Below are 26767 nucleotides of genomic sequence, written 5' to 3' on the forward strand. Positions count from 1 at the left end.
GCAGTTGCTATGGCATGGAACTAACACAAAGGTGCATACATCCTGCACTGTGGTGATGTTGAGGCAATGAGACTATTGAAATGGCATGGGAACACAGGAGAGGGAAAAGCAGGGCACTGGTCCTGTCAGTGTGGGCATGTCAGCCACCCAAGTCACTCTTGTAAAATTTAACTTCATTTCTTCTTGCCATAGTATGAGAGAAAAACATGTCCCACTAAGTCAAAGGTAGTTATAAAAGGCTGACAACAAATGTTTATCAAAGATACCTACAACATTACTGAGGTAGAGAACCAGTGATATAGGTAGAAATGTGGATCAGTAGTTATCAAGCACAGAGAATACACATAAAAAACTCAATAGAGTGCAATTAAAAAAAAAAAAAACTAGTAAGACAACAAATGACTTGCAGAAGCTCTTCTGATTATTGAACCCTTAACCTAGGAAAAGGCGTGTTTATCTGCTTCCCTAAAAACTTATATTTCCTGATCAAAATTTAACACATAGCTCATTATTCAAACCACATCTACACACACACACACACACACACACACACACGCGCGCGCGCGCGATTTTTTACTATGCGGTGCAGCATGAGGTTTCTTCATAGGCTTACCAAAAAGGCAGCAGGGTGAATTAAACTTTAAGAATGAACAAAATGTAATGCTAAAGTTGTCAGAACTTTGGTATTTTTTTAAAGTCTAAAAAGGCAGTTTTAGAAATTGTCATTTGCCTAAATGACAGATATTAATTAAATCACAATTTTAAAAGGTCATAATTTAGATCCCACTAGTCATATAATGTATGTCTATCCTTTTATTCTAATAATCTAATGTTCTTTGTAATGCATGGACTTCCAAGGAACCAAAAAGAATAGTTCTATTTAGTATAAATACCACCATATTTTTCAGAAATTCTAAAGGTCAAATTATAACCAGGCGATTTAACATAAATAGAAACATGCAACAATTATCGTATGGCCACTTGATAATTTCAACTAATGCTTCAGAATAATTTTTCATAAGCTACGAGACAGAGATTTTTCATAAGCTATGAGAGAGAGATATACTGGCTGAGATGCCAGTTATGTTAACCTTTATCTTCTATGTCAGGGGTACACATTAATGAAACATGTCTGTCTCAATTGAAAATACTGGCCTTTTGACTAGTACCTAACATTTTGGTTTCCTAAGACCAAAACAGGTTCTAGCCACAGCAGTTTTCATTTGGTTTTGTTCATTCTACTGCCTCTCTGAAAATAATTTATTATAAATTCAAGTCGCATCGGCAGCATCTGGGAAACAATTACTGCATCTAGGACTGACTCTGCAGTCTAATCCATCATAATTATGACAGGCCTCTTTGAAGATGCTATGATGCATGACTTAAAAATAGCACATTAGTGTGCAAATGGATCAGCATCTCATTTCACCAACATGCATTTAGAGTTGTAATTTTGCTCAATACCATTTGACTCTTCGGATTACTCAGGAATGGTAGCTGTATCTCTCACCATAAAGCTGTAGATGATGCTCAAATTTGCAAAGAGGGGCTGATTTTGCTCTTATTTTTTGGTTTATTGATTTTCTGGGTGGTATATCTTTTTTTGCTCTCAGAGAAAAAATACACATCATTTAAATTGTATGTCAACTTTTTTTTAAGGGGACAAAACAAACAATTTATAGATTTGTATAGTTGCCATACTGTAAGGCAGTAAATTATTCTTTTCTTTTTTTTAATTTTTTTTTTTTAAAGATGGGGTTTCACCATGGTGGCCAGGCTGGTCTTGAACTCCTAACCTCACTCCACCCACCTCAGCCTCCCAAAGTGCTAGGATTACAGGCATGAGCCACGGCGCCTGGCCCTAAATTATTCTTTTCTATAAAACATTTTTGTATGTCCTAATACTACAAGAATATATAAAATACCATCATGAGTCCTGTTTGTTTATATATTCAGATTATTGAGGGTAAATACTTCAGACTGCTTACTTACGGGGACTATATCTACTAAAGGCACTATGTTTCAGCATCAAACTTATGGGACTCACTGTATATCTCTGTCACTTCCACTGACAGGCTTTATGTCTATTAATTCAGGGTGTTAGGAATTAAATATTTCTTGAAATGGAAAACCCTGAGTAAAGATGATGTATATGGCCACACTTCCTGCATTTATGGCACTATTCTCCAAAACTATTTTGGATTCTTACTATCAAAATGGGACATAGCTTGTGTCAATTATACACTTATTTCAAGATGTGTGCAGTGCAAAGGACTTCATTATTGTCTATTAAATTTCTCTCTGGATAGTGTTCTAAAATCCTGAGGAAAATGCTGGTTTAAATTCTTATCTTCTGTATCTATTAAGTTTGGTCCCCTTAGTTTGACTCTTAAAATTACTCTGTAATATTGGTATGGTTGCCAAGTCTCACTCCTGAGGTTAAAAAAAAAAAAGGGGGGGTTTTTTTAATAGGGCATTTCTTATAAAATTAAAAAATATTCTGTTAGTTTAAATTAACATTATTTAATATTTAAATATTAAAGCTAAAATTTTAAAGAAAAATATAATCCAAAACATGTATTTTTCAACAGCAGAATTAATGTATCCAAGCTACATGTTAGGCCTGGAATATAATATGCTTCCTATATGGATTAAGTATGGAGACTATAAGGTGAATTAACATTTTAAGGCAAAGCTAACTTTAATATTTCTTACTCTATTAGAACTTTCTTAGTATTAAGAAACCTGTGAAGATATATTTCACATCTCTTGAAAAAGGCCTGCTGAACACACAAATATATCAAAGTCCTCAGAGAAAGTTCCTCCATTTCTGAAAACCTGTTAATTGGACAAGTAGCTGCACACACACACACACACACACACACACATACAGCATGTGCACTGCTGCTAATTTAAATCACGTGCATAGGAGGCTTTGTCAGGTTTTACGTAATCCTCAGTAGGGACTACTGAATTCCTGTGTTTAAAGTTTTAAAGTATGTTTCTTAAAATGGCAGTATAAACAAAATTGAATAATGTATAGATTTGAGGGAGGAGAATTCAGAGGAATACCACTGAAGATTAGAGGCACGTTAGCTCAGAGACAGAGGTCTGTATTTAAGATGTGGAGACACCTGCCAGTGTAGTATAAATCTGCTTTCAGTTTGCAACCCAAGTTAACCAACCAGTTTCTCATTGGTAAAATGGGTATGATCTTTTGTCATTTCTCTATTTTCCACATATCTGTCAATCCTGGAATTGTTTCTTGAATTTGGGCTTAGTCCTGGACTTTCTCCAAGTCTCACCAAACTAGTGTGAACTGAAGGAAATTATAGTTTAAAAAAGATAATCAAACATAATTAGAAATCTAATTTGTCACAAATACTAATTGTTTCTAATAAATTATTTCAAAAATTCAGATTTTTCTATTTTGGTTGACTCCTATTATTAGAATGGATAATTGTGAGCTGATTGTCTTTACTGGAACTCTGTCCTGGATACACGTACATCATCTAATGCTTGAAACTTTCAATTACATAAAAGTGTACTAAAAAAGCTGGAGGAGTTGTTCTGGCTTGGTCATGCTCTAAGAATCCGTCCAGGGGCAAGGAAGCCCCAGCAGAAAGAAACTGCAGGGTGGACTCAGTGGGCAAAGCTGAGGCAGCGATAGTGATAGAAAAGATGGGGACAGATCTCTCATATCAGGGTACCGTGCAGCAAGAGCCCTTGTAGGCCTCTCTAAAGAACCTTCCATCTGTGTCAAGAGAGAGCTAATATTTGGATGCCTGCATCATAGAGGGCATCCAATAGCCAGTCAATGTCCAGCAGAAAAACAGCAACATCCAAAATCCTGCAGTCTTGTTCAGGTGCATGAGGAGCCCTGAGCTACTTTTCATCATTCCTCAGTCCTGACAAATCTCCTAGGCACTGGTGCTCAAGGTAGAGAGGAAGAGGAGGTATCTGGAGTGAGGTTTTCCTACTCTCAACTCTAAGGGTTGGAGCCAGAGTTAAAGTTTGTCCTGGGAGAAGAAGAACATTGACTCAGGCTTGAATTGGAGTTTTAAAATAAATAGGACTGTTTCAGACTAAAATAAAATTATTCTAATAAGCCAGGTATGTTGGCTTATGGCTGTAATCCCAGTACTTTGGGAGGCTTAGGTGGGTGGATCACCTGAGATTGGGAGTTTGAGACCAGCCTGACCAACATGGAGAAACCCTGTCTCAACTAAAAATACAAAATTAGCTGGGCATGGTGGCACATGCCTGTAATCCCAGCTACTTGGGAGGCTGAGGCAGAAGAATAGCTTGAACCCAGGAGGCAGAGGTTGCGGTGAGCCAAGGTCGCGCCATTGCACTCCAGACTGGGCAACAAGAGCAAAACTCTGTCTCAAAAAAAAAAAAAAAAATGTTCTAATAACCAAACAATGCTGTAAAAATTACATTATCTGTTCAAGACGACACCAGCAGCAGAATGGAGTGAGGGAGACTGTAATAGTGTATTTGAGGGGCAACTGTAGAAAAATAAAACCTTCATTTTTATATACTGAGGTATGATTTTTCCAATAGAACAATTATATAAGGCCAACAAATGGTTTCTAGTAATACATAAGAACTCTATGTAATTTTTTGGAGGACTCATAATGATTCAGTGTAGTTATATAATGACATTGGTAGAATGATAAAAATAATCTGTGATGGTATTCATTCTTTCATGCAACAAATATTAACTGAACATATTCTATGTGTCAGGCACTCTTACAGTCACCAGTAATACACCACTGAACAAAAGACAAATATTCCTGTCTTCTTCGACCTGATATTCTAATGAGCAGAGAAACAATAAACACAATAAGGACGTAAATTATGTGGTGTGGTAAGAAAATGTTGAGTACTAAGGTAAAAACAAAGAAATAATAGGGCAGCTAATGGGGAATCAACAGTATCGAGGAGTGGTTGCAGTATTAAATACTATATAGTAAGAGTAAATCTCATTAAGATAGTGAGATCTGAACAAAATCTTAAAGTTGAGTTATATAATAAACATCTAATTCACCAAGATGATCTTAATTAATCAATGCATAATTATTTATTGTTGTATACATTGTCTCATATTTTCAGCCCTAAAATCAAGAATGATAAAAAAAAAGCAGACAAAAAAACAAAAATACCCACAAAGTTATCAAAAGGTAGAAATTAACTATATCAGAGTCAACTAAATTACCAAATCCCCAGGAGGCTCTAAAATATTAATGTGAAACAAACATGACATACCTAGCATTTTATTTAAAAACTCTGTACCAGCAGTCCTTGCAGCTCAGGCATTTTGGCAATTATGTCCTGTACTATATCCTTAAAATCTGTTACTTCTTGAAAATGTTTTGTTCCCTACCACTGCCTCAAAAGGCATGCCATCTATGTTTTGGAGAAGTTTCGTACAGACTTGAACAAATTCATCTTCATATTGATCTAGTCTTAGTCAACTGGTTAGCATGACAGTCTAGTCATTTTTATTCTCCTTATTTTGGAACAACTAGCAATGATCATGTTTTAGTTAATTTGTAGGATATTACAGTTATTCAAGAGTAAGATGAAGATTCTACTTAAAGACTAATAATGGAGATGCCATTAAACAAATTGCACATCAATGGGCTATCAACTTAAGAAATTATATGTGCCAGTTCTAATGAAAACTGCCAACATTGTTTCATAATATAAAGAAAATAATTTCAATCAACCAGAAGAAAGAGTAAAATAAATTATCTAGTGGGTTAAATATTAGGAAAATGACAAATTTCAACTATATAAATGCTTTAAAAGAGTATCATATAACCATGTGCTCATCCGAAAAATACATTAATGTTCCCATACATGATGAAGATTAATTTTCTTTGACCTGAAAAACTCTGATAAACAGGTTAAGATCACCTAAAATTATAGAGCATATTTTAGATTATCAAAATAGTAATAGAAAGACTATATATATATATAAATATATATATATATATATTTTTTTTTTTCATTACAAAAGGTTCTTCTGGGAACATAATCTATGGGATTCAGAAGTTGTATAAAATATGGTCTCTATCTTTAAGAATTTTTAGTTATTTAATTGAGAAGACAAAACATATACATACACAAATAGCTAGTTAGAACAAGAAAGCTGAGTTTTGGTTTTAAATGTGGGTTTGTGAGCAAGTCATAACCACCCCATATCTCAATTTTTGAAATTCCATAATGTAATATAAGGGAAATGAACATGATTACATCTAAGGTTGTCTAGTGTCCTAAAATGCTATGATTCTCTAAAACTGGCAATGATAACTATATACTGCGGCTTCAATTAAATAAGTTATCACAAAGACCACTTTTGGTTTGAAGGGTATAATTTTTACCTCATTGCCGACATCATAAGAAGCAGACATAAAATGCAGCCCTGTCCAACTTCTGAGCCAAACTGTGAATAGATGGAGATGATCGTTCAGGAAGAGAGGCAGATTTGGTGCTTCTTATCAGTACTGTCCTCAGAAAAGAAACACTGGATTGGCCAATATGATTATATCACTAGGCATGTAAATCCTTCTGTGGGGAAGGATGATTACAAAGCTTTCTTCATTGAGGTCTAGATAATAAACATTTCTTAAGGCTCTTCATCTTCAAAAAACATGGGGTGCCCTTAAAGCAAGTAGTGTGGACAGTGTACATAAAAAATATTTTGTCAATTAAAAATGGGAATTCCTGATTATTAATTGATAAACTTTCAATTTTATTTAAACATCAATCTTATGTGAGTTTAATTAAAACAACTCAATTTTCCTCAATCCAATCAATTCTGTGGGAAAGATAAAATTGGGTTTCTTGATTTTTAACATTAAGAAGTAGGTACTAGGCAATGGTGTTCACCCTAAAATGATGTCTTTTTGATGTCTGTCTCATGTCTCTTTATAAGTGCAGTGCTGATAAACTAGAGATATGTCCTAATGTGTAGGTACCTGAACACACATGTACAACAACACTACTGAAACAGATTAGTATCATATGCAATATCTATATATGGAACACTGGTTCTTCAGGATATTAGTGTGTAATTTAAAAAGGGAGGACCAACCTGAGAGAGAATAAAGTTCCTTGCTCAAGTATGAAAATTTATTTTTAAAAAATTTAAAACTTTCTTTAATGCATGGCCTCGAAGTCTCTAATATGATGATAGGATGTCTAGAAAGGTGCTATGACATATGGCATTTCCTGGACATAATGAGGTATGGGATCATTATTTACAGAGCACCCTGAAAAACCAGTATTTCCATGGAATAGTATACTTTGGAAAATCATAATTCTGATGTGGCATATATTTTATGTAATTTTAATATGTACATAGATCTTGAGGCATTGATGAGAACCTGTGGAATAGGAGAGTATAAATTCATATAACCACTCAGATGTAGAGCTCTGAGTTCATCTTCAAGTGCAAAGGACATCTATCTATGCAAATTTTGCCTTAGCTTCAAATTTAACTTGTAAAAACTATCTTACTTCTTCCAATTATATTGCTGTTCTAATTATTCAAGCTCTTCACTTGTACTTTGCCCAAATACAGAAAATCATTACTTTCTTTTTATCACCATGAGCTAAACAGGCTATCCAAGTTATGCCTTTGAAATAAAGAGAAAGGTCTATTTCCTGGATGTAATTTGGGTGATTCTTCCTTTATTGTTGCATAGCTCTGATATGTATCTTCATAGGGAATGCAGGGAGGGACAAGAACAAAGAAGAAAAGAACACACAAAAAAATAAAGTTGAAACATTCAGGACACACAAAAAATATACTTCCATGCATGTCTCTATTAAAAATAACATTTGAATTCAAAATAAGACTTAACTACCTACAAAAAAAATTTCCATATAACCTTAGCATTACCTAGGGAATATAAATTCACGTCACACTGAATGATGCATTTAAGACTGATGTGACCAACGGTTTGTTCAACAAACTTAGCTATCATCTGCTATCATAATTATAACTAAATCCAATAAAAGATGAATTAGCTTTTTGTTTGAAAACAGCTTCAAATTAATTAGTGAATCATCCATGTTGATGGCATTTTTCATAGAACAAAAACAGGATTTTCTACAGGAAAATATCTACTTGGAAATACCATATAAATGTTCTGATTTAACCTGTGGCAAATCATTACTTTTAAACTTTGTATTTGAATATAGTACATAAATGCAAATCAGAAGCAATAAACACTTCAAATATCACCAACCACCTAAAAGTTGTAGCTCTCCCCCTTTCGCTTTTATCGTATCCATTTTTTAGGGGTATAAAAAAACCTGATTTTAATTGCCATCTTATAAAGATGGTACCATAAAATAAGTCCACCAGTTAAGATAAGCACTGAATTATGATGATGAAAAAAAATAGTTCAGATTAACTCACAAAGATTATAGATTAAAATTATTAAAATTATAGATTAAAATTTATTTAAAATTCAAAGCAATATTTAACTTAATGCTCCTCCCCATGACCTGTTTCAAAGAAGTACAATGAAATAAACATGTATAAAACATTCCTTTTGTTTTAGTCAATTTGGCTTTAAAAATACTCATTTATACTCTATCTGTCCTCTTCTACCTCCCACAGAAATACTAGCCAAACTCCAAGAATACTAGCTCTAATATTCACAGTATGGAAATGTTTTACAGTCTTTTAAAGACTCACAGCTAGTAATCAAGATCATAAAATATTCCGAAGCTGAATTAATTTTATTTAAGGGGAGAACAAATAGTAGAAGGAAATGGTGGTTGGTCTCTTGATAGAAAAGGTACTTTAGTAACGCATGGAGGAAATAGAACTGACTTGTCAGACATGTCTCTTCAAAGGTATTGACTTACAGTTAAAATGTTATGCAGGCCAACCATTTATGGTATTGTATAAAAATTCTACACTGCTCTGCTAAAAAAGGTTATGGTTTAGAACCCCAAAAATGAGTTGGCATTCTGGTTGAAACCAAAGCAAACTCTGTCCCATGTGTCAATGTTCTATTTGTGGTAAGATGTAGCATGAAGAGATGGTAAAATCACTGAAGATAAGGAAAAAAAAAAAAAAACTGGCTGATCTCATCTGTACTGCAGTTATTACTTTGAGATGATGCTGAAGATTGCATTACTGAAGCACTGCTGGGAAAATGCTGTATTCCTTTCTGTTTCTCTTTTCAAAATACTTTCAAAACCCTTAATCTTTCCTCAGAGGCATTTCCAACTCTGGAAGCCAGACATGCAGCTACCAATCTTACAAACATTTAAAAGTGTTTCCTCCCTCTTTCAAATTTAAATAAAATTGTAATGTACTGAATAAGAATTCAGGCTTTTTGGTAATAAATATAAGTCAAATGTCACAAAGTTTAAAAAGTATTTCATTAATTTTCTAGAACATTATTTCATGATCTGACAAGTGATTGTAAGATGTTATTACAGAGAGACCCTGAAGTCACCTATTCTTTTTAGTTTAAATCCTACTCAGTTGAAGAAAATTATATTTTATAAAAAGGTCTCGCGTAGCATTTTCTGCTAAAAAAAAAAAAAGCATCATATCCTTATTACTGTATATGTCTGTGTAGGAAAAAAGACTCTCCAAACTGCATTTTTCCTCTGTTCTTATATCACAACAATATTCAATACAGAAAACTTCTCTTCTGGGACCAAATGTGTGGGGGTTTTTCCCAACCACCAAGCAGCAGACACTAGCTGAGTGTCCTCCAATTTAATTCCTGGAGATAGTGTCAGATCCCACAAATTGAAAGCTTAGTCCCAAAGACTCCTTAGCCACAGACACAGGTCACAAATCCAGGTCTCCAGAACCTCTGACCAACCAGCTTCAAGCTGGGGTTCCCACAACGCCCTCTTAGAATTCAATATGTGTGCTCAAGCAGCTCACAGAACTCAAGAAAACACTTACTTATATTTGCTGGTTTACCAAAGGATGCAGATGAAAAGATGCGTAGGGTGAGGTATAAGAGAAGTGCATGGAGTTTCTAAGTCCTCCCAGGATGAGACACCTTCCAGGAACCTCCACTGGTTCAGCTATCCAGAAGCTTCCCAGACTCAATCCTCCAGGCTTTTTATGGAGGCTTGAAGGTTATCAGCTTTGCTTTCCCCACTGCAAAGGGTGGGACCTTCTCTGGGGTTTTGAGATTCAAAACCAGAAGGGTGGGGAAGATTAGAATCTCCCTCAGGGTTGGGTGTGGTAGTTTATGCCTGTAACCCCAGCACTTTGGGAAGCTAAGGTGGGTGGATTGCTTGAGCCAAGGAACTGGAGACTGGGCAATATGCTGAAACCTCTCTCTACAAAAAAAAAAAAAAAAATTAGCCAGGTGTGGTGGCATGTGCCTGTAGTTCCAAGTACTTGGGAGGCTGACATGGGAGGATTGCTTCAGCCTAGAAGGTTGAGGCTGCAGTGAGCTATGATGATGCTGCTACACTCCATCCTGGGTGACACAGGAAGGTATTGTCTCAAAAAATAAAAAATTCTCCCTCAGGGCAAGTGAAAGGAAGGCAAGGGAGATTCTGTTTTCTGAGGCCTGCCCCTGATACCCAACATACCCAATATTCTAACAAAAGACTGTAACAAGGAATATGAAAGCTATGAACCAGAAACCATGGACAAAAACCAATATATATCAAAACACCACAATGGCAAAATTTTGTGGTTTATTTTTTGACATATTTTCAAAAATGGGGGACAGGTATGGTGGCTTACTCCTGTAATCCTGGCACTTTGTGAGGATCACTTGAGGCCAGCAGTTTGAGACCAACCTGGCCAACACAGTGAAACCTTGTTTCTACTAAAAATTAGCCAGGCATTGTGGCATGGGCCTGTAAGTAGTCCCAGCTACTCCGGAGGCTGAGACAGAAAAATCACTTGAACCCAGGAGGCAGAGGTTGTAGTGAGCAGAGATCATGCCACTGTACTCCAGCCTCAGCGACAGAGGGAGACTGCCTCAAAAAAATGTAGTTCAACTCATTACTTATTGAGTCTGCAAGCTGAGTGCTGTAGTAGGTTCCATGGGAAACAGCATGACAATTGGTCATAGTGCTCTCAGAGAGCTTTTATCTAAGTTAGAAGCAGATCATAGAGTTACAATAAAATAAATGCCACCAGACATGTAACTATGGGGACTCATAGGAAGGTGGGTCATCCAAAAGGGCTTTTGGTAGGGCACTTTAAGGATTTTTAGAATTTCTTCACTTTCAGTGAAAGAACATCCCAGGTAAAGGAAAATGCTTGAGAAAATTTGCAGAAAGATTTAAAACATAGAAAAATATGTTAAAATCGCAGGAAATTCTTTTGGTCAAGCATAGGTATATGTAACATCTTATAGTGAGAAGAGTACAGATGTGGTGGAAATTAGTGTGTCATTTTGAATAAGGCCATTTGTGATGATAACTACAAGTTTTGAAGCATAATCCTGTAAGTTTCAAACTCAACTTGATTAAAATTGGCTAAAGAAATTTTAGTATGCTTCCTCTCATTTTTCCTCTTCTGCATATTTGAAAAGCTGAGAATTTTCCCAAATTCTATATTTTTGACCTAGGATAATGAAAGAACTATACCGACTTGTCAAACTTCAGAAGGTTATTTCATTATGCTTATAAATATTGAGCTACAGCCCTAGAAAATAGTCACTATCAGCTATTTCACACTGCATCTGTATTTTTCTATGTCAGAAGAAGAATGGAAGAGTTAAGATTTAAACTCAGGCTTGTAAAATTAGTCTATGCACTTAAAAAGAAAGATGAGCGGATGCCTTTGTAAAATAAAACTCCCATCAAGTCTTTTGGTGGGTGGGTAGGGGAATGGGAAAAATTAGTATTTTCTAATCATGAAAAAATAGAAAATTAAAAAAGACTAATACCATTAATTCAATTTTTAATTTCACTTAAACTAGAAGGGACGGTCCTAGAATATACAGACCAGCCATATACAATTTGAAAATTCTGGGACTCTTTAATATGCATAAATGATTTCACTCTAGTTTAAAGTGTGTGTATATGTGTGTATACAGACACAAAGGCAAATATGTGAATAATATAATACTCTATGTTGCCAGTTGTTATATGTAAATGTTATTGGCTACATTAAAAAGAAAATCAACGCCTGCAACTAACATAAGCTTATTATTTTATTAGTTGGGTTTCTGTAATTAAATATAATGTTCTGAAAGTCTGCTGTACCTCAATCTGAAAGGTACACTAAGTAATCTTTACAGATCATTTGGCAGAACAGAACAATAAGGAGATAAAGAGAAGGTATTCTTCATTACTATTATGGGTAAATGAACAGTCTTAACCCTCTTAGACTGGACCCTCTTCTCTTCAACATTCTTTCATCTATTTATTTATTTATATTCAACATATTGTTCTATGTTTTAGGAATGTATGGGTGAATAAGATAGTCTTGGTTCCTTCATCAGTGAATTTTATCTAGGCAAACAAGTAGCCCAAATAAACAGACAATTTCAGATTGGTAAGGAAAATAAATCTGAGTGATGAGAAAGGACTAAAAACAGGTCTATTTAGATAGAGCAGGTAAGAAAAGACTCTCGAGTTGTTGATATCTATCTGAACTGAATGAAAAAGGCAATGATAGGATGACCTGGAAGAACCATCCAGCCAGAGGGAACAAAAGTACAAAAGGCACTGAAGCATAAATTAGCATGGCATATGTGAGGAAAAAAAGAAACTGGTCTAGTTGGTTCTTAGTGAAGAAGAGGAGTGTTTTTAAGGTGAGGTTAAAAGTGTGTAAAGGCCAGGGAGGGGTAAAGTGTTAAGATTATTATTTAAATCCAGTGGGAAGCCATTGGTACATTATATATAAAGCAGTGACATGAACTCATTTGGACATAAAAAAATCACTCTGGTATCTGTATAGACAATAAATTAAAAGCATAAAAAGTAGATGCATGAAGTTTAGAGACTGCAATAATCCAAAAGAAAGGATATAATGTCCTGAACTAGGGAATAGCAGTGGCAGAGAAATGGATAAATTTAGGACACATTTTGGAGGAAGAAACAAAACAACTTGGTAATGGATTCAATGTCAGAAAGTACATGAAAGGAAAGAAACCAGGATAATGCCTAGAGTTTTGTTTTGAGCTAAAATGCTGATGATGGTACCATTTGTTGAGATGGGTAAATCAGAGTAATATGACTGATGGAAAAATTAAGGCTTCTATTTGGAACAAGTTCAGTTGAGATGTGTATTATCATGAAAGTGAGTATATTAGGCAGGAAGTTGAGTATACAAGGAAATCAGTAAGGGGCCTAAGCTGGAGATAACTGTGAGCTGTGTTAACCTATGAATGGTATTTAATACCCCATGACTAGGTAAGATCATCCCAAAAAAGAGTACAGTTAGAGAAAGATTAGGGCCTTTTTAAAAACACTAGAATTTAGAGATTGTAAAGAGAATGAAAAGTCAGCAAGGTGATCCAAGAGAAGCTGGCCTAAGATTGTGGCCTTAAAAACACGAGAATTTAGAGATTGTAAAGAGAATAAAAAGTCAGTAAGGTGACCCAAGAAATGGCCAGGAAGATACTGAGATAACCATTTGCTGAATGACCTATTTTATTCCCATGAACTCAAGTAGAAATTCAATCTCAGATCTGTACTTCTAACCTTTGGCAGAATTCACAATTTGGATTTTCAATTTTCTCCTAGTCATGTGTACCTCTATGTCCCATAGGCACTTCAAACTCAACATATCCAAAACGGAATTCATTCTTTCACTTCAAACCTGTCATCTATATTCCGTATCCATATGAGGGGTACTATCATCCACCCAGTTACTTAAGAAGAAACCATGGATATTTAATTCTTTCTTCCCTTTAAGAAATAAACTATTGATCACCAACTATTATTGGTTCTCTTTTCTTGTCATCTGTAGAACCCATAAATTATTCACATCCTTATTCTTACTACAATGGCTCACGCTGTCACCATCTCATTGCTGGGTTACTGCAACAGCCTACTGAATGAACTTCTTGCCTCTAGCCTTGCTCATCTTCTACCTATTCTTCATACTGAAGCCCAATGCTGAACACCATCTCTTCCATAGTTACTTATTACTCTTCAGTAGATCTTCACACCCCTAAACTAATTGTTTAAAATAATTCTTTCATGGCTAGCTACAAGATTTCTGAATGTTCTTAAACACATCCTCTTTTATAAAAGCATCTTCACTATGGAAGACTAAAATTATGTTTTTAGCTCCATTAAGAAACATACACAAAAAATATGAGAGAAATCTGTTGTCAGATTTCTGTTTGTTTCCACTGTGACAAACTAACTTGGTATATGTACTATTTTAGTAAAAAGAAAGTTGTTGGAAGCACACTATATCAGCCATTTACCTATATCAAGAGGTGTAGAATATTTAAATCTCTAGCCCTAGAAGTCAAGCTGGATGACTATTTGACGTAAAGATCCAAAGTTGGTGGGCTCTGAGTCCAGGCTAATCCAGAGCATCTCAGTCAGCACTGGAACAGAAATTTCAGATTTCCTCCCCATTTGGATGAAGATTCATTTTGATATAGAAACATGTTATTGCACTCAGGTCATCTTAGAACAAATTCAAACTTCAAATACTGTTGGCCAGATGCAACCTTAAACACTATTAATCAGACTCAAACTTAGTGAGCCTGGTTGAATAACTCATAACTGGAATACACACGAAAAGTGAGTGGATAAAAAAATATTCACGCAGACATTTATACCAGTGTATTCAGTTTTGCTAAAAGTGCCCTTCACTCAAACATATACACCGTACCATGAGGCATCTATGTGATTTCTGATGTGCAAACTGTATCTTATTAAATGCCAAACTTAATTCAACTGGCATGCGCTTTGTTTTCTAGCAGATGTTAAAATTAAATAGCTTTGTCTTTATATCCTTGTTTCACTCTAAAACACTTATCACTTTTTGAATTTGAGATTGTTTGCTGACAATTCGTTCTTTGGTGGAAGAAGACTGTTTTAATTGGTACCAAGTTTCCTGCTGTTTCCTCTTTGTTATGGCAGTTTACCACGTCAAAAAGCAGGAAGGCACCAAAGAGCAGAATTCACGCTAAATTAATCCCAAACTTTGAGATTAATTGGAAACACTCCCTACTCACCACTGTGCCTTCACCCACTCTTATTTTACTCTTCTTCATGCTATAAACTAGTAAGTAAAGCTATGCATGCTCAGCAACTGTTCGATGACTGGAAAAAGATCCAAGAAATATAAAAAGATTAAATGGTAAAGATGCCTAATTATTTTTTTTAACTTGTTGTACATAAAAATTAATCAAGTCTCTATTCCTTATACTTAAAGGCAAGAAAAATAATTAGATGATAAAAATAAATGAGAAAGCTAGAGTTTCCTAGTTTGGGATATTGAGCCTTCAGAGAACTCAAAATGTAATTCAGAAGATTATGTTGAAGAGTTATGCTCAATTCTAGCTCTTTAGGTTGTTTGCAAATGGATGTTTTCTACCAGTTTCTACTAAAACACAAAAAGCATATGAAAATATTCTAAATCAGAAGAGTGAGAAAGTTAAATTTGTTTCCTAGAGCTGTGAACTTTATTTAAAATATTCTGCTAATGCCTAAATGCATAATGAATGACGTCCACAGCAGTATAGGTTAAGAGGGGAATTGCTGAACTCTTTGCACAACTGAAACCATATAGGTACAGAGTTGCCATTGTGACCAATCATTTCAGTTCCTTTTATGATCCCTTAAATACAGACATTGAAATGGAAGCCACAGCCAAAACACTAGAAGGGCTTTTGCACTTGTCTTTTAAACTTTCTCCTCCTTTCTTCTTCAATATATATCCCAAATAAACTATGTGATACAAACTCTTGTTTAAAATCTGTTGGCTATTCTGAAAGGACCTCAAATAGTAGCAAATTCAATTTTCTACATTTCCAGTTTCAGTTCTTTACTTTAGTCTTTGTACTTCAAAAGGAGAGTTCTTATGCTTAAGGTTTTCATGTTTGTGCTGAAGCAATTTCTTGTGAAACTAAGTTTATTATCCAAACTAGAAACTCATAAGATGGTAAATTTTTGTCTTAATTTCCCCATAAACTTACAGTATTCGTCTCTAAGATTTGAGATCTTTTTGAGAATCTAATAAAAGCAACTGGTCAATCACCTCTTCTAGTAAAATTTATGTAAAAATTTCAGTGAGCTTATGCATTTCCATACATTAATGTTTGGAATCTTTATCAGTTAAAGTTTTTTATATCTCTGAAGTTTCACTTGAAGAGTTCACCTTGAATTTGAAATGTTAAAAAAAGTTTACTCCAAACTTGTTATATATGATTTGGCTTATTTTTGTTCTTGTGAGACTGATAATTTATTCTCTCTTCTTGAAAGACGGCTTGCTATTTTAAATTTCCTTCAAAGCAGTTTCCAATATTAAAGGCATTTAAGAAGCTAATTTCCACCATGTTTTCATGAACAAAATCAGGCTGGAGGACTTGTACACTAGCAGGAACATAAGAGCAGGTATCTAAGCCCTCTTTCCAGTAAATGGTTTAAACGGTCAAAGAAAAAAAAATTAGAAAAGATCCCCCATTAGCACCAAAATATCATGGAATAGTGCCAGATGAGAGGCAGAAAGTTTAAATAATTTCAAGAGAAAATGCAGATGAATCCACATTAAAAGTCATTACTAACAGCCTAATCACAGTACCTCTTCTAAAGCCAGCTATGGAGTGATACAGAATTAAGTAAAAACTGCTCCATCATCTCTTATTTGGAGGGCATGGGCTGGGGTAGACAAAACTAACAGGAGAGAGGGAGGTTGCAATTGAAGCCCTCCACATCTGCACCATTTGAGGCGGATGTGGAAACACTAATTAGAAACTCAACAGTAGGTCACTGTCTAAGCCATATACTTGTGTAGCAGGCTCACCCTGACATAAGGAAGCTGTCTTCCCAACCAAAAGGTCCCCAGCATCAAGGGTTAAAGGTGAAGGAGGTTTTAGGAAAAACAGGTATGTCTTATTTAATCACAAAGCAGCCAAAGGCAGCAAAGTTGGGGAAAGGAAGCATATACAAACTCAGCAAACAGAATGCTTCTGGGCAGCAGGCCCCTGTCTTCACTCATGGGGAGAGGGAGAGGTCCAAATGGGAGAGAGCTGTTCCCCAACCAGGTGGGCTGAAGTACTAAAAAAGAAAATCATGCATAACCAAACTAGGAATCTGAACTAGAGGCCAAGAGAAGTAAAAGAGAAATACAAAGAATGTGAGATGAAGGATGGGCATGACCTGATCTCTTAAGCAATATTTTCAACAAATAGAAAGAAGTTTGTCAGTGATACGTTTTAAATGCCCCATTAAGATAATGTTTTGAACACTCTAAGAAAATTCTATTATATATTTTTTGGGTATAGATGAATCAGCCCTCCTTTAAGAACATGTAAATAGAATAACAAATCAGAATAGTACCTACGCAGGGGGAAATAAACTTCAACTAAAAGACAAAAATAAACATGTTAATAGTAGAAGAACACACTTTCAGAAATAATTTGCTTACTGTTCTAGAAATAAATCTTATACCTCCTGTACCTTAGCCTGACAGTTTTCTTAGTATTCATTGAAACAATAGATAAATGATTAACTTGGAAAAGAGACTGAAATTAAGAAGTTAAGGAAAATTTCATAACAAAATATAAAGAAGTATTTCAAGAAGTAAAAAACAGAATACTACAAATAATAAAGCGAGTCAAGTAGAAAATAGGTTGAAGAGATTTTTACTTCTTTCTTTTCCTAAATAACTCTTTGTTCAAAGAAGAAAGCAAAACTTTGAAATAAGGAATTTCTGAAAATAATCGTAATATGTAAGTACCTCTCAAAATGCATTGGCTATAGCTATATTATAACTAGAGTCTTAAAACTCTTTTATTGACAAAACAAAATAAAAACAATTTAAGTATTCCTTAAATACTTGTTTTCCTAAACACTAATTTAGGAAAACAAAGCAAACTTAAAGAAAGGAAAAGTAACTTTTTAAATAAGAGAATTAATTAGTATATATGTATACATAGACACATACACACACACACACACACACACACACACACACACACACACACATATTCGATTTAATAAATCTAAGAGTAGATTCCTTGGAAAATAATCTAGTCAACAGCAAACTAAGGAAATTTTAAAAATACATATATTAACTCAGTGTACACAGAGGTGATGTACCTACAGACACAGAGAATATTTAAGTAGTAAAATGCCATGTATTTTAAAACAATAAATTAGAAAACCTAGAATGAATGGTGTTCCAGGAAAACATATACTGCTAAAGTCATCTCAAGAGAAGATACAGAGCCGAAATAAACTTATACCTATAAACTTATAACTTTTCAAATTATCCTGCAATTACACCCAGAGCCCAATGTTCCCATAGATATTCTTTTTAATTTTCCCAGAAACCTAACAATTAATGTTATTTAAATTTTATAAAGCAAAGAAAAAGAAGGGGAAACTAACAGATTTCTCCATTGGTAAATTATTCCGAATAGTTGAGATTACTTTTTTCTGTCAACTGTAGGCCTGATATTACATGATGTCTATATTTTCAGGGAATAGTAGCTCATTATTCATTCAAGTATCTTTAAGTACCTGGTATCCACGAAGGATTTAAAATTATTTTCCCTGAAGGAGAGAGATGCTTAAAACATTTTAAGAAAACAATGTAATTAGTTTTCTTTTATATATATATATATATATGTGTGTGTGTGTGTGTGTGTGTGTGTGTGTGTGTGTGTTTGTGTGTAGAACTTTCTAAGGGCATGAAAACCTGGAAGACCGAAGTTGGTAATCCAAAAATTCTAGATGGGCTGGGTGTGGCAGCTCATTCCCATAATTCCAGCACTTTGGGAGGCCAAGGTGGGTGCATCGCTTGAGGCCAGCCGTTTGAGAACAGCCTGGGCAACATGGCGAAACCCCGTCTCTACAAAAAATACAAAAATTAGCCAGGTGTGGTGGCACATACCTGTAGTTCCAGCTACTCTGGAAGCTGAGGCGGGAGGATCACCTGAGCCCAGGAAGTTGAGGCTACAGTGAGCCTCAATTATGTCACTGCACTGCAGCCTAGGCAACAAAAGCGAAACCCAGTCTTAAAAAAAAAAAAAGATTCTGGATGAAGATGTTCTGTTAATGATACCATTTTAACTACATTGGCACTAATTGAATTGAACTCTAGACTTAACTTGGTAACCTTCTATTACTTTATACTTTGCTTAGTACAATCTATAATTAGCAGTACTTAAAACCCCTCAGTAAGATTAAGTTTGAAAAAACACAACTCTCACAACAGACGCTGGAGAGGGTGTGGAGAAATAGGAACGCTTTTGCACTGTTGGTGGGAGTGTAAATTAGTTGAACCATTGTGGAAGACAGTGTGGCAATTCCTCAAGGATCTAGAACCAGAAATACCATTTGACCCAGCAATCCCATTACTGGGTATATAGCCAAAGGATTATAAATCATTTTATTATAAAGACACTTGCACATGTATGTTTATTGCGGCACTGTTCACAACTGCAAAGACTTGGACCCAACCCATCAATGATAGACTGAATAAAGAAAATGTGGCACTTATACACCATGGAATACTATACAGCCATGAAAAAGGATGAATTCATGTCCTTTGCAGGGATATGGATAAAGCTGGAAACCATCATTCTCAATAAACTGACACAAGAACAGAAACCAAATATTGCATGTTCTCACTCATGAGTGAGTAGTGAACAATGAGAAAACATGGACACAGAGAGGGAAACATCAGACACTGGGGCCTGTGGGGAAGGTGGGGGGCTAGGGGAGTGATAGCAGGGGGTAGGGGGATAGGGGAGGGAGAGCATTAGGAGAAATGCCTGATGTAGATGACAGGGTAACGTATGCAGCAAACCACCATGGCATGTGTACACCTATGTAACAAACCTGCACATTCTGCACACGTACCCCAGAACTTAAAGTATAATAAAAAATAATAAAGTACTGATACATGCCAAAAAATAAATTTAAAATATTAAAAAAAATAAAAAAACACAACTCTCACAAATTAGTAATACTTCCACTTACTGAACTGTTTGATAATTTTATTTACTAGAAGCTACAGTAATTGAGCATTGAAATGGGAACAAAAATAAGCACAGCAAAAATGCATCCCATATTTACCATCTTTTAAATCTTTTGTTTGTTTTGTCTCACATCTATTGTATTATTTACTATCATACATGAAAACAAAGTTATGTTTTCCTTAAACTTTTTAGGAAATACCTTGTATTAGAGCAACTGAGATAGATAAGCATGAACCAATCCAATAGAAAACAATTCCTCAATTAGACATTTGGGGGGAAAGTGATGACTTTTTTTGAAGAAGAGGTAAGTTTGTTTAATATGTTAATTTATTCAACTTTAAAAAATATATCAAATATAATATTTTTAAATTGAACTCTTGATTTACAAATAATTAAATGATTTAGACAGATAATTAAAGGGAATTCTCAGTCCTAAAGGGGTTGAAGGATTCAACAACATGGATGTCAGTTGTGGTATTATCAAGTAACTCAAGATGTAATAATCTCAAGAACATAAAACTTAAATATAAAACAAGACATAAGCATTCCAGTGAAGTCAATCTTTTTTTTTTTTTTCCCCTCATTTTGATTAAAAGTAAGACCTGGTAGTTAGAAATAAACATACACTTATATTACACCCATGGCTTCTGACCTCACTGACGACTGATAAGCAGGAAGTAGTGTTCCCACAGAGAAAAAAAGGATAAACAGGTATAAAGCAGAAGGAAATAAATGAGCATGAAGTAAAAGGTAATTAGATAGTGGTGAACATATAAGAGTAGGAATGCAGCAGAAACTTTTCATAAATATATATTTTCCTAGGTTCACAAAACTCTGGAAGAGATTTTCCCAAATAGAAATAGTTAATGAAGAAGAATTGTGGCTTGGGAAGACAATAATACAGTTTAAAAGATTATTTGCATTTTTTCCTCTAATGTTCTCTAAAAACAAATTTACAGATTTTTTTCCAGCAATATCAGTTGTGCTTATTATATCATTCTGACTCTCATATTCTTTGTTAGTTTTTTATAGTTTGATAGTATCAGTGTATCTTTTTCCCTCCAACATTATTGAGGTATACTGGACACACAAAAATTGTGTATTTTTAAGGTGTGCAATGTGATGTTTTCGTATATGGATACATTCTGAAATGATTGCCACAATCTAGTTTATTAGCATATGTATCACCTCAGTTATCGTGTGTACATGTGTGTGCGCGCCTGTGTGTGTGTGTGTGTGTGTGTGTGTGTGTGTGTGTGTGTGTGTCGAAAACACTTAAGATCAACTCCCTTAGCAAATTTTAAGTATACAACGTAGTATTATTAACTATAGTACTAAGATATACATTAGACTTCAGAACTTACTCATCTGGCATAACTAAGAATTTTGTTCCCTTTCACCAACACCTCTCCAATTCCCCTCACCAATTCCTGGCAACCACCATTCTACTCTCTGTTTTTATGAGTGTAAGTTTTTCAGATCCCACATATATAAGATCATGCAGTACAGCAGTCCCTTTTTCCCTTGGGGAAATACATTCCAAAACCCCCAGAGGTGCCTGAAACTATGGAGAGTAGTTACATATACAGTTTTTTTTCCCCATACATACAGACTAGTTTATAAATTAGGCACAGTAAGAGATTAACAATAACTACTAATAAAATAGAACAATTGTAACAATACACTGTAATAAAAGTTGTGTAGATGTAGTCTTTCTCTCTCTCTCAAAATCTTATTGTACTATATTCACCCTTCTTCTTGTGATAATGAGGGATAAAGGCCTATGTGAAGAGATGAAGAAAGGTGAATGTTGCAGGCACTGTGACACGGTGTTAGGCTACTACCAACCTCCCAAAGAGGTCTGCCATGTCAGAAGGAGGGTAATCTGCTTTGGGTGATCCTGAATCATCGAATCATGATGATGTCGATGGTTGGATGTCAGGAGTGGATGGATGATGTTCGTTATGAAAGGATGGACACACTGCACAAGGGGGTGATTCACATCTTGGGTACTACTCAGAAAGGCACACAGTTTAAAACTTATAAATTATTTCTGAAATTTACCATTTAATATTGTCGGACCTCAGTATACCACAGGTAACTGAAACCACAGAAAGCAAAACCAAAGATAAGGAGGGCACTACTGTCTTTGTTTTGCTGTGTCTGGCTTATTTTACTAAGCATAACATCCTCCAATTTCATCCATGTTGTCATAAATGGCAGGATTTCTTTTTTAAGACTGAATATTTCATTATGCATATAAACATGTACACACACAACACACACACAAATGAATTATTCATTTATATATGATTCATATTATGTATATTACTCATATTATATATATTATTCATATTATATATATGATATTATCCATTCATTCATCAACAAACACTTAAAGGGTTGTTCTCATATCTTCACTATCATGAATAATGTTGCAATGAACCAGAGTACAGATCTAACTGAGATAACTAATTTCATTTCCTTTGAATATATAATCCTAAGTGGGATTGCTGGGTCACATTGTCTATTTTTAATTCTCCAAGAAACTTCCATTCTATTTCCCATAATGGTTGTACCAATTTACATTTTGATCAACAATGTACCAGGGTTTACTTTTATCCATACCTGTGCTAAACACTTTTTTTTAAGAGCCATTCTGACAGGTGTGAAGTGATACCTTGTGATTTTGATTTGCATTTTCCTGATGATTAACGGTAGTGAATATACATGTTAGCCATTTATGTGTCTTTTTTAGAGAAATATCTGCTCAGGGCCTTAGCCCACTTATTAATTTGGTTATTTTATTTTTTTGCTATTAGGTTTCATAAGTATTTGGATATCATCTAATGTATGGTTTGCAAATATTTTCTCCCATTCTGTAGGTTGTGTCTTCACTACATGGATTTTTTCAAGTGAAGAAGATTTATAAGTTGAGACAACCTCACTTGTCTATTTTTTGTTGTTGTTATCTGTGCTTTTGTATCATAATTAAAAAATTCTTGCCCAGACCAGTGTCAGGAAGGTTTCCCCTCCACGTTTTCTTCTAGTAGTTTTACAATTTCTAGTCTAATGGTTAAGTTTGTAAACATTGTGTGTTCTTGGCACTCTTGTTGAAACTCACTTTACTATAGATGTACGGATTTATTTCTGAGCTCTCCATTCTATTCCACTGGTGTACATGTGTGTTGTTATGCCAATACCATACTGTTTTAGTTACTGTAGTTTGTAATATATTTTGAAATCAGGAAGTACATGCCTCCAGGTTTGTTCTAACTGAGGACTGATTTGGCTATTTCAGTTTTTTTGTGGTTGTATGCAAATTTTAGAGTTGTGTTCTCTATTTCTGTAAATAATGCCATTGGGATTTTTATAGAGATTACTCTGAATTTGGTAGGACGGACATTTTAACAGTATTAATTCTTCCAATCCAGGAATATACGGTATTTTTATCCATGTCTTCAATTTTTTTGTCATGTTTTATAATGGTCTGTATATATGTTTTTCACCTCACTGGATAAGGTTATTTCTGAATATTTTATTATTTTTGTTGCTATTATGAATGGAATTGCTTCCTTTCCTTTTTGATAGTTTGTTGTGTGTATGTAAAAATGCAATAAATTTTTGTATATTGATTTTGTATCCTGCAACTTTCCTGAATTTATTTGTTAGTTCTAACAGCTTCTTTTTTTTTTGGGGGGGGGGGGGGGGTGTTGAAAAATTCAGTGTATTCAACATATATAATCATGTCATCTGCAAATACATATTTAAGCATTTTTTTGTGGATATCTTTTATTTACTTTTCTTATCTAACCATTCTGGCTAGGACTTCCAGTAATATGTTGAACAGTGGTAGTAAGAGTAGGCATCCTTGGTTTGTACCAGATCACAGAGTGAAGGCTTTCAAATTTTCCCCAATGTTTATGATGTAAGCTTTGGGCTTTTTACATGTTGCCTTTATTTTGTTGAGGAAGGCTCCCCTCATACCTATTTTGTTGAGAGTTTTAATCATGACTAGACACTAAACTTCATCAAGTGCTTTTTCTGTATTTATAAAGATAATTGTGTCTTTTTTTTTTTCATGTTGTTAATGGTAGTGGATCATACCAACTGATTACCATATGTTGAATAATCCTTAGATCCCCAGAATAAATCTCTCCTGATTATGGTATATTATCCTTTCAGTGTGCTTTTGAATTCAGTTTGCTAGTATTTTATTGAGGATTTCTGCCACTATGCTCATTGGGGTATTGACCCATAGTTTTATTTCTTGTAATGTATTTGCTCTGATATGAGGGTGATGCTAGTCTCATGAGTTTGGAAGTGTTTCCCTTTCTGTTTTTCAGAAGAATTTAAGAAGGATTAGTGTAATTCTTCTTTGGCTGTTTGCTGGAATTCACCTGTAAAGCCACTTGGGCCATCTGGGCCAGGTGGATGCCATCTGAATCCTACCTGGGCTGTTCTTTGATGAGACGTTTTTGATTACTGATTCATTCAATCTCCTTATTTGTTACTGGTCTGTTCAGTCTTTCTGTTATGTCTTGATTCAATTTTGTGGGTTGTACATGTCTAAAAATTTATCTGTTTTTTTCTAGATTATCCAATTTGCTGGCATATCATTATGTATAATTGTCCTTTATGATCCTTTTCATTTCTGAGACATCTATTATAATATCTTCTGTTTCACTAATTTTATTAATTTGAATGCTCTCTCTTTTCTTAGCCTAGGTAAGGGTCATTTTCTTTTCTTTTTTTATTTTAATATTTAGTTTTATTTTATTTTATTTTTTTACTATAAGTTCTGCGGTATATGTGCAGAATGTGCAAGTTTGTTACACAGGTATACACGCGCCATGGTGGTTTGTTACACGCATCAACCTGTCATCTACATTAGGTATTTCTCCTAATGCTATCCCTTCCCTAGCCCTCCACTGCCTGACAGAAGGTAGCAGGTCATTTTATTTTTTTAAAAAACAAGCTTCGTTTTGTTCATTTTTCCTATTATCTTTCTATTCTCTATTTGACATATTTGTGCTCTAATTTTTATTATTTTCCTTCGATAACTTTGGGCTTAGTTTTCACTTTTTTTTCTAGTTTATTGAAATGTAAAGTTACATTGTTTATTTGGGAGTGTTTATCTGTTTAGGCATTTATTGCTAAAAACATCCCTCTTAGCACTGCTTTTGCTACATCCCATAAGTTTTGTAGACAGCTTTTGGCAGGTATATACCTTCTCCTATTGGGCCCTGGGATTGCCTGTGGGATCTTAATCAAGTGAGGCTAGAATCAGGTAACATGACTATTGCCACATCCAGAGTTAGCAGGCCTGTTACTGGTGGCATGGGCAGGTATGTTTCCTGTTGGTTTTCTAGGTGAATAGAAATACCTTTAGGACCATGGTTGAGCAGAGCTGAAGCCAGGTCATGTGAGTACTTCTCTTTCTGCAGTCAGGTCTGTAGATGATAGGACTGCTACCAGGGGAAAGGTAGCTTCCCATGGGCCCCTGAGTGAGCTCTTGCTGGGTCCCTCAGAAGGTCTCTGGCTGGGAAAGACTTCCCCTTGGACCATGACAGAGCAAGTTTGGAACTGAGACATTGGGGTTGCTTCAAGGTCCACAGCCATGATTCGGGTTGGTAGGCCTGTTAGTAGGGATATGAATGGGTGTCAATGGGTCTTTGGGCAGGCAGGGCTGATTCTGCACCACAGGAGAAGGTGGGTTTGAGTTGGGTCTCAGGGATAGTTCAGAATCCACAGTCAGTCAGGACTGAGGTCAGTAAACGCTGGTGGTGCTCAGATAGGAGTGTCTCTCATTAGTTCCCAGGGTAGATAGGACTACTCCGAGATTGCATCAGAACAGGGCTAAAACTGAGTCACAGGGCTGCTTTAGATATCACAGATAGGAATAAGGTCAGGAGGCTTGCTACCAAGGACAAAGAAAGGTAATACTGGGTCCCCAGACAGGAAGGACTGACTCTGGATAGTTGTAGAAAGGGGCTGGAGCACAGACCCTCATATTTTAATGTGATAGAGATGTGAAACATATTCATATCTCTATTATTAAGTATATTACCTATATTATATAGGCACAGGTAAAGATTTCATGATGAAGATGCCAAAAGCAATTGCTACAAAAGCAAAAATTCACAAATGGGATCTAATTAAGCTAAAGAGATTCTTCACAGTAAAATAAACTAACAACAGGGAAAACAGACAACCTACAGAATGGGAGAAAACTATGCAATTTATGCATCTGACAAAAATCTAGTATCCAACATCTATAAGGAACTTAAGTTTATAGGAAAACAAACAACCCCATGAAAAAGTGGGCAAAGGACATAAACAGACACTTTACAAAAATGTCAGACATGTGGCCAACAAACAGATGAAATAAAGCTCAACATCACTGATTATTAGAGAAATGCAAATCAAAACCACAATGAGATACCATTTCACATCACTCAGAATGGCTATTATTAAAAAGTCAAAAAATAACAGATGTTAGTCAGGTGTGGAGAAAAAGAAACACTTATATGCTATTGGTGGGAGTATAAATTAGTTCAACCTTTGTAGAAGACAGTGTGGTGATTCCTTAGAGACCTCAAGACAGAAATACTATTCAACCC

At 35.1% G+C, this 26767-nt stretch overlaps 1 protein-coding gene across 5 annotated transcripts in view; it reads right to left on the reverse strand.

Moving 5' to 3' along the window:
* The window catches only part of TET2 (tet methylcytosine dioxygenase 2), a 135905-nt gene that overhangs the window by 53295 nt on the left and 55843 nt on the right, over positions 1-26767 (reverse strand). The window lies entirely within an intron of this gene.

This window comes from Sapajus apella, unplaced genomic scaffold (assembly GCF_009761245.1).
Source record: "Sapajus apella isolate SASKATOON/1434 unplaced genomic scaffold, GSC_monkey_1.0 scaffold87, whole genome shotgun sequence".
Lineage (NCBI taxonomy): Eukaryota > Metazoa > Chordata > Mammalia > Primates > Cebidae > Sapajus > Sapajus apella.